The sequence below is a fragment of the Aethalodelphis obliquidens genome, unplaced genomic scaffold (assembly GCF_003676395.1).
Source record: "Aethalodelphis obliquidens isolate GAN/ISIS:26980383/991018 unplaced genomic scaffold, ASM367639v1 scaffold31, whole genome shotgun sequence".
NCBI classification, from domain to species: Eukaryota; Metazoa; Chordata; class Mammalia; order Artiodactyla; family Delphinidae; genus Aethalodelphis; species Aethalodelphis obliquidens.
Window position 1 is genome coordinate 18,702,016 of NW_020837975.1, and position 9,414 is coordinate 18,711,429.

The 9,414-nt window shown below is 38.2% G+C and overlaps 1 long non-coding RNA gene across 1 annotated transcript; it reads left to right on the plus strand.

The window, feature by feature from the left end:
* The first annotated feature begins 266 nt into the window (after positions 1-266).
* On the plus strand, positions 267-6,877 carry LOC113631190 (uncharacterized). Its single transcript, XR_003437210.1, has 3 exons — positions 267-789; positions 5,803-5,990; positions 6,850-6,877. It is a non-coding gene; the product is annotated as an uncharacterized LOC113631190 (long non-coding RNA).
* The last annotated feature ends 2,537 nt before the right edge of the window (positions 6,878-9,414 follow it).

A 9,414-nucleotide genomic window follows, 5' to 3' on the forward strand; every position in this document is an offset into this window, starting at 1 on the left:
TTAGGGGCCCCTGGGTGCTCTATAACTCTTTCCTGATTGACTGATTTCTGCTAGTCACTGAGCAATTAACATGGGATAAATCTCTTCTCACTGTATAAGATTCCACGACTCATACTGAAGTGGATAATCCTTTTCCTCCTACATGGCAGACAAGAAGAGGTTTTTTAAAAAATGTATTTTAGGCATATTCCATGTAAGATCATTTGGGCATGTTTATTTGCTTATATTATTGGTTTTTTTTGCTACTGCTGCGATTCCCTGATTGATACTCCCTTTGTAAGCAGCTCTTTGCAGGAAACCGCCCTCAGCAGGAAGCCCCTTTTCTTGTCACTTTAGCAAAGCTGTATTGTAACTAACTTTGAAACTAGGCACCCCCATGCTCTACCTATCTCCAGCCCAAGCACACTTTTCAAATCTTTTAATCACACAATATCTTGCCTAACTTGTCGGTTCTTTCAGTAGATCAAAGAAGTAGAAATGAAGAATAAGTAATTAACAGATGACCAGATCTCTTCTCTAGCTTCCACTTCAGTAATCTCCAGATAAACTGTGTGAACAAGATAACATCTAGAAGAAGATCACAAGTTGATGAGCCTGCATACAAGCCTGCAGACAGATGACTCTGACCCTCTGTCTCAATGATTAACCGAGATTACTTCCCTGTTTCCCTTTAAAAGCTTCCATGACTGAGCAGAATCTTTGGAGGTGGTTTTTGGGGGACATTATGTTCACCATCTCCCCAGATTGTCAGCATTCTGTTAAAGGCACCTTTACTTTCTACCAACATCTGTGAGTATCGATTTTGTAAGCAGCGAACAGTGGGACTTGATTCATTCAATGACACGTAGACTGTCTTGTTTTGATTAATTGAAATTCCTATCCCATTGTTGGTATGCAAGCATTTCAGTGACTGGACCATCATAACTTGATCTTTGTTGCTTCTACTCAAAAAGAAAAATTTTGTGTTGCTTATGGATATCAAGTTGGGATAAGGAGAACTTCTTTGCTCTAACTGTAATATTCATGATTTAAGACTCTCTAGCTCTTGGTCGTTTTTTCTGTTCTTATCAGGTCTCTAACTATATGAAGTACAGTAGCAAAATGAGCAAAAACAACCCTTTCATATAAAACTGCTCTCTAGCAGGAACTTCATTCTAGGACATTATAATACGGTAAGAAAGAAGTTTATGGAAAATGCAATTGCCATTCCTCTCTAAACAACACTCTTTAAGAACATAGTCTGAATTACTTTTTTAAAAAATCAGAATGGCAATAGGCAAATTACAGCACCAAACACAAAGTTGTCCCAAATGCTATCATTTTTGTGCCAGACTAAAAATATTTTATATTGCTTGCTTTTAGGAAATAAATAGCTGTTAAAATAATTGTTTTATAAGTGTAACTCAGAATATTACTGAGAGTGAATAATAAAATACATAGTGGATCAGCATTCTTGTTTTTTTTGTGGGGTACGAGACCCAGTTAACAACATGCCGGGATGTCTACAAATGGAAATTGATTGGCAGCAAATTGGTATGTGAATGAAAGGACAAACCAAGCTCATTTGATCAGAAAAATAATGTCACTTAACATTCAAATGGAACAGCATTTGAGCAGAAAAAGTTCTTGGGATTGATTAGGAATGAATGCAAATAAATAGGAAAATTCTGGACAATTGGGATTGAACCAGGCTTTTCATCACCCCACTACACGAATGTGCTCATCCTTATGAACTCTGTCCCCTTCTGACTCCTCAGTCCCTGACATCGAAGTATGCTCCCCTTCCCAGCTGCAGACGCAGTGCCACGGTGGTTCTCGAAAGCCTATGTCAATATCCTCAGTTTAGAATTAAGCTAAGAGCCCATGATTGAGCCCATCACTCAGTCCTGGTTGCAGTGGTCCCTGCAGTTCTCTGGTTTCTAGCTCGTTTTAAGGTCTGCTTGTTTCTAGGATGGCTTTTGGGTACCTGGCATTCCTTTCTTTCTCAAACATCTTGCTTACTTCTCTATCAGATTTTGTTCTACTTATTTTCTTTCTTGTGCTATAATTTCAACAGATAACTAAGGTTCTCTAGTACTGGAGCACTGCTCTGAAGCCGTTTTTAAAAACCTTACTCCCAGAAGTTGGGATTTTGTCAGTTGGTGCAGACATTTACTACGGTTTTAGGCACAGATGGGTGCTTGGATGGTTTGCTTCTATGTTCTGCCTTCCTGATTTAACCTCCATTTCTGGAATGATGGCAGAGACTCTTGAGCTACGTTGTTCTCTGTGATGTTCTCACTTCCTGTGGATTATAAAACTATCTCACCTTAGGGTATTTCCTACTGGTCAGTGGAAAAATGTGAGAACAATTGTGTTTTTTTTTGCGGTACACGGGCCTCTCACTGCTGCGGCCTCTCCAGTCGCAGAGCACAGGCTCCGGACGCGCAGGCTCAGCGGCCATGGCTCACGGGCCCAGCCACTCCGCAGCATGTGGGATCTTCCCGGACCGGGGCACGAACCCGTGTGCCCTGCATCGGCAGGCGGACTCTCAACCACTGCGCCACCAGGGAAGCCCCGAGAACAATTCTTTATCTTTACATAGAGGAATAAATACACATAAGGATGGAGAAGTAGGAGCTTTAGAGAAGAATGCCTTCGACGTTATCAGGCATCCTCCTATGTGAAGTAAATATTGTTTTTAAGGATTGAGGCAACTACCTCTCCATCCTATTATCTTCGGGATGTCTCTTTGAAAACGTAACAATCTCAGTAAGAGTCCCAACCTGTTCACTTAACAGTGCAAACACATACCTCTGAAATTAACTTTCTCACAAGATGTACAGGAGACAATCACAAGATGTATCTATTTGTTGCTCATGGAAGTAAGAGAAATTTAATCGTTCTTTCTTCTATACTTTGCCTGTAGAAATTTGTGTGAACCTCTTTCCAGGTTCTGTAGTCACTTTCATGCTATCTCACATGCATGTAGATCAAATAATGCTTACTCAGTATTAAATCATTTTCTCTCTCTTCTATATTGGTACAGAGGGGGCTTCTGTTGATAGGAGTGCTTTTTTTCACCAACACCTATATCTTAGAAATTTTTTAAAGATTTTCTAATTAATGAAGCATAAAAGAGTTATGTGAATTTTTGCTTACTTGTATTTTTTAATAAATCATATATAGTGCTTAATAAGTATCAGTCCCTTCCCATTCTTCCTATGGTATTTACTTACTCTTATCATGAGAAATGTTGTCTATCCAAACAGATTACCAAATTCTTTAGAGAAAAACTGAATATATTAGGTTGACAATAAAATTATTTTAGGTTCAGGACATAAAGTTTTAAGATGAACACTGGCAAACTAGAGTTTTTTCCTAATTAATATTGAAAGCCTATGTGATTAGAGTGCTTTCACAGATGGCTCCCAGCACCTAAAACAGTGCATTGCACAGAATAGGTACCCAATTGTATGGAAGTAAACAAATGTATGAACAAAAAATAAGTAAACAAATGCATGAACAAAAAATAAATAAATAAAGGCCACCTTCCCACGTAAAAAAAAAAAAAAAAAAATTGAAAGCCTAGAAAGCCTTGCCTTCCAGTCCTTAATATTTGTAAACTTTGATCCTTGTTACATATTCAGTTCAAGCTCTACCTCCTCTGAGAAGTCTTTCCAGTCCACCCTAAACCACTTAATTATTCCTATTCCTTAGCTTTTAAAATACATTTTGCCTCAGTCTCCAATTCTGCTTTAAGACCTTGCATTAATTTTCAAATACATATTATATTCCAAGTAAGAATAGAACTGGCTTAAAGCAGGGGTATTCCCTAGCGCTTCTCTGTATCTCACAAGGCCTTACTCAGAGCAGGTAATTTTAACAAATGAGAAAACATCTTCTGAAAATGCAACCTTTAAATCCATTTACTTCCATCATATTTCTTTCTTGTCCTACATTCTACCTCTGGATTTAAGATATGTTCACAGAAATCTTCTCAAGAGATATAATCACTGTCATTTTCACTGGCTAATCTCTTTGCTGGCCCAGCATATAAGAGAAGACTAACATTCAGAGATACGAATGAAATTATTTCTAACTGAAGCCTCATACGTAAGGGGAAATGTAAGACTTTGAAATAAGCAAAGAGGATTACTGGGTATCCTTTCAATGGAATGTGAGGGCCTCTGAAGGTTATTTGACCCTATAGCATATTCAGGACTCTCTTCTTTAGGCTATTTTACAACTCTGTAGAGATTAAATCTAAATTGTAGCAAACTAATACGTAGTAATGTTGAGCATCTTTTCATGTGTTTGTTGGCCATCTGTATGTCTTCTTTGGAGAAATGCCTATTTAGGTCTTCCACCCATTTTTTTGATTGGATCATTTGTTTTTTTTGATATTGCGCTGCATGAGCTGTTTGTATATTCTGCAGCAACTCCAATAAAAATTAATTTAAAAAAATTGTAGTAATGCAAATAGATTTCCTTTTTCTTTATTTTTTTTTTGGCCATGCCAAGGCATGTGGGATCTTAGTTCCCTGACCAGGGATGGAACTGTGCCCCCTGCATTGGGAGCACAGAGTCTTAACAACTGGAACGCCAGGGAAGTGTTAAAGCCAGTTTTGTACCATTTGCAAGTTCATTTCAATATTCCAGTTCTATAAAGGTATCTATTTGGATTCTCCATTGAACCAGTTGTAACATCTGTCTCATTTCCTCATTTAATTAATGAGTTAGATAATATCTTTGAAACATATTTATTTCAGATTTGTATGAGTCATGATTTTACCTTGTTCAAAATCATGCTGACCCTAAACAAGCTTTGAGGAGAGGCAGACAAATACAGTAAGTGCCCTACCTATGAACGAGTTCCGTTCCGAGAGTGCATTTGTAAGTCCAATTTGTTCGTTAGGTCCAACGAAGTTAGTCTAGGTACTCAACTAACACAATCAGCTATATAGTACTGTACTGTAATAGGTTTATAATACTTTTCACACAAATAATACATAAAAAACAAACACAAAAAGTAAAGAAAACAATTTTAACCTTACAGTACAGTACCTTGAAAAGTACAGTAGTACCAGCTACATCACCACTGCTTTTACGCTTGCTTCCGGACATCCTGGGCTTGAAATAAAGATACCGTACTACTGTATTCTACACAGTACTGTACAGTAAAGGACACAAAAGCACAACCGCTTGTAGAGGACACACGCGTGGGACAATATATGCCAGACACGTGAACTAACTTATGTGATTGGACATGCTAACGCACGTTCCCACCTTTGAAAGTTTTCAACTTGAAGGTTCATACGTAGGGGACTTACTGTACTGGCCAATTCAAATCCCTCTAGGCTTTGTTTCCATGGCTGTCCCATGGAAACAACGTGAGCCATGTCCATGATTTAAAAATTTCTAGTAGCTGCATTGGAAAAGTAAGAATAAACAGGTGAAATTGGGCTTCCCTGGTGGCGCAGTGGTTGGGAGTCCACCTGCCGATGCAGGGGACATGGGTTCGTGCCCCGGTCCGGGAAGATCCCACATGCCGCGGAGCGGCTGCGCCCGTGAGCCATGGCTGCTGAGCCTGCGTGTCTGGAGCCTGTGCTGCGCAGCGGGAGAGGCCACAGCAGTGAGAGGCCCGCGTACCGCAAAAAAAACAATACAAAACAAAAAAAACCAAGTGAAATTACTTATCATACGATTACTTAACTCAGCAGCCAAAATACTGTCATTTCAACATGTAAAATTTTGGACATATTTTACATTCTTTATTTCATTCTAGGTGTTTGAAATCTGGTATCTGTTTTATCCTTACAGCACAACTCAATCCTGACCACATTTCAAGCCACATTTCAAGTGCTCAAGAGGGACCTGTGGCTTGTGGTCACTGTATTGGACGTTGCAGCCCTGGTTGTGCAGACAGTGCAAGAGAGAGTAAAGAGACATGTACAATATTTCATCTGTTTAAACAATGTGCTCCACTGAATGTCACCTTCTCACAGAAAGTGAGCATGCCTGCCTGCCCTGCGTTTTAAAATATTGTTGAAAAATTAGTTTCATGTACATCTGATTAATTTCTCAGATTCATTGAACACGTTTCATTGTCTTCAAACTACATGAATTCATCATAACAAGCTTAGAATCAGTTTGTCTTGAAAAGCTCAAACGTTTGAAATACACAATTTAAGCTTCAGAGATATCTAGTACTGTAGCCTCCAGCCACACAGGGCTATTTAAATGTAAATTAATAAAAATTAAATAAAATTAAAAGTCTAGTTCATCAATCACACTAGCCACACTTCAAGGCTCAATAACTAGTGACAATCAATCAGGCAGTGCAAATAAGGAACATTTTTGTAATCTCAGAAAGTTCCATGGCACAAAACTGCTTTAGACAGTCCTAGCATAAATAAGCTAATGGTACAGTATATTTAGAGACTGGTAATAATTTTATTAATGTAGATTTGCTATTTTTTTTAATTTTGGAAAGAAAAATATAACTTTAAAATGTGTTTTCAATAGTCTCTCTAAAAGAAATAAATTGGCTTCTATAACATACAATTTTCCAGCTTCCCCCAATATTCTGTTAGTGTTGCCAACAGTTTATTTAATTAATTTGTAAGTCACATTGAGAACTTTGCTCCCAAATTGCAATGAGTCCGCCAACTCTTTTACCATTACAATTAAAAAAAAGATAATCTTTTATGAATCTAGAACAAAGCAGTAGGTGAGACTTTGCAATGGGTCATCATCTTGAAGTTAATTTGATTTACTTCTTGCTTTTTATTTTTCTCCTGCATTTAGCTTGATTTTAATTGTTTTGAAACCTGCTTTCATTACCTTTTTTTTTTTTGCGGTACACAGGCCTCTCACTGCTGTAGCCTCTCCCGCTGCAGAGCACAGGCTCTGGACGCGCAGGCTCAGCAGCCATGGCTCACGGGCCCAGCCGCTCTGCGGCATGTGGGATCCTCCTGGACTGGGGCACGAACCACTGTCCCCTGCATCGGCAGGCGGACTCCCAACCACTGCACCACCAGGGAAGCCCTTTCATTACCTTTTTAATAATTCTGTAACACCGTTAGCAAGACTCTACCCAAAATTCGCTAGAAGGTATTTATTGCTTTTATTACCGAATCATCTCATGATAGCACTTCCTTATGGTCTAACTGTTAGACTCTATTATTTTCCACCAAGTTTACATTTATCAATGTCACTGTGATTGAGAAATGAGACCACTTGAAATTGATGCTAGACTGTTTTGAGCGAGGAGCACATTGTAGCCATGAAGTATCCTGCCAGGTTCATAAGGATTGTTTTTTCTGTATGTGGAAATATTGTAACATGAGGTATTTGTTTCAACAAAATTTTGCTCCTACACAGAGATTGTTTCCAACATGTCTCCTATTAACCATTTTCCATGTTAAAAATTGTTCCTTTACTTCTGACCAATTTTTATCTCTATCCCAATAGACAATGAATATCTCCACTGCCAGTAACATGAAACATCTAAAACAATGACAGACCAATGAACCACCAGTTATAAACTATTTCAAGTGGTAATGACAAAAAAGGAAGATTGAAATAATAGTCTGTGATTAATTTCTATCAATTTAATTAGTGAAATGACATGTATGGATGTTCTATTTTAGTCATTTTATCATGGATAGATAGTTGCACATTTTCCTCTCTCTGTAACTGTATGTATACAGATAATCATGAATAAGGAGAAAAACAAGCAAATAAAAAATTTTTAAACTTGAACAATGGAAAACAGAAATTGTAACCAAAATAGTGATGCTGATCAGAACCAGTGGCAGGCAAAACGGCCAGACAGAAACCAGGCCCAGCAGCCTCTCATAAAATGATGGCTTCACAGATGACCTGTGGGAAACGCTGACTGTGTGGACTCAACTATTTGACTCCTGGGATATAAACATCAGGTTGTCTCTACTATAATGAGATGCAACCAAAGCACAGCTGAATTAACGTAACTGTATGGAAAGCACACTGGGAAGAGACAAAATGGATACGGGAGCAGAGATGAAGACTCAGGTTAAAACAGTCCCACTGAATGTAAATGGATACAGCCACTACGGAGAACAGTACGGAGGTTCCTTAAAAAACTAAATATAGAACTACCATATGACCATGACCCAGCAATCCCACTACTGGGCATATACCCTGAGAAAACCATAATTCAAAAAGAGTCATGTACCACAATGTTCATTGCAGCTCTATTTACAATAGCCAGGACATGTAAGCAACCTAAGTGTCCATCGACAGGTGAATGGATAAAGAAGATGTGACACATATATACAATGGAATATTACTCAGCCATAAAAAGAAACGAAATTGAGTTATTTGTACTGAGGTGGATGGACGTAGAGTCTGTCATGCAAAGTGAAGTCAGAAAGAGAAAAACAAATACCATATGCTAACACATATATGTGGAATCTAAAAAAAAAAAAAAAATGGTTCTGATGAACCTAGGGGCAGGACAGGAATAAAGAGGCAGATGCAGAGAATGGACCAGAGGACACGGGGAGGGGGAAGGGTAAGCCGGGACGAAGTGAGAGAGTAGCATTGACATATATACAATACCAAACGTAAAATAGATATATTTTATATATACAATACCAAATGTAAAGTAGATAGCTAGTGGGAAGCAGCTGCATAGCACAGGGAGATCAGCTCGGTGCTTTGTGACCACCTAGAGGGGTGGGATAGGGAGGGTGGGAGGGAGACGCAAGAGGGAGGGGATATGGGGATATATGTAAATGTATAGCTGATTCACTTTGTTATACAGCAGAAATTAACACAACATTGTAAAGCAATTATACTCCAATAAAGATGTTTAAAAAAAAAAGTGACGCGAATCAAAGACAATTGTAAAGTGTATTGGACAAGAGTTCAGGAGACATGAACAATGTAATTGTGTAGAAGAGCAAGTCAAATGAGAATAAACCTAAAACTTTCGCAGGAAAGTATCCAGTTTCTACAGGGATCTAAGAATTGTGTGTGTGTGTGTGTGTGTGTGAGTGAGAGAGAGAGAGAGAGAGAGAGAGAGAGTGGTCAACAAGAGGCAGAGACAGAAATAAGATGTTCCAACAAGCACAAAAAAAGAAATTGTGCAAAAGAAAAAAAATAAAGATGCCTTACGATCTATTTTTTTAAACTATGCCAAGTCAAGTAAGGAGAAATTGTATGATATACACAATGTGCAGCTGAAAAATGAACACTTTGTACCTGAATCAGTCTTATTCTGGAATAAAAATAACTGTGTACTGAAGAAGATTCCAAATATTTTGTGCTCTAGAAGGTATTTTACCTTATAGAAGTGTGTTGGAAGAACTAAAAGGTAAGAATATTTTAAATTTATGCAGTGAGTTGTTAAACCAAAATCAAGTACTTACTATTAAACTCTTTGGT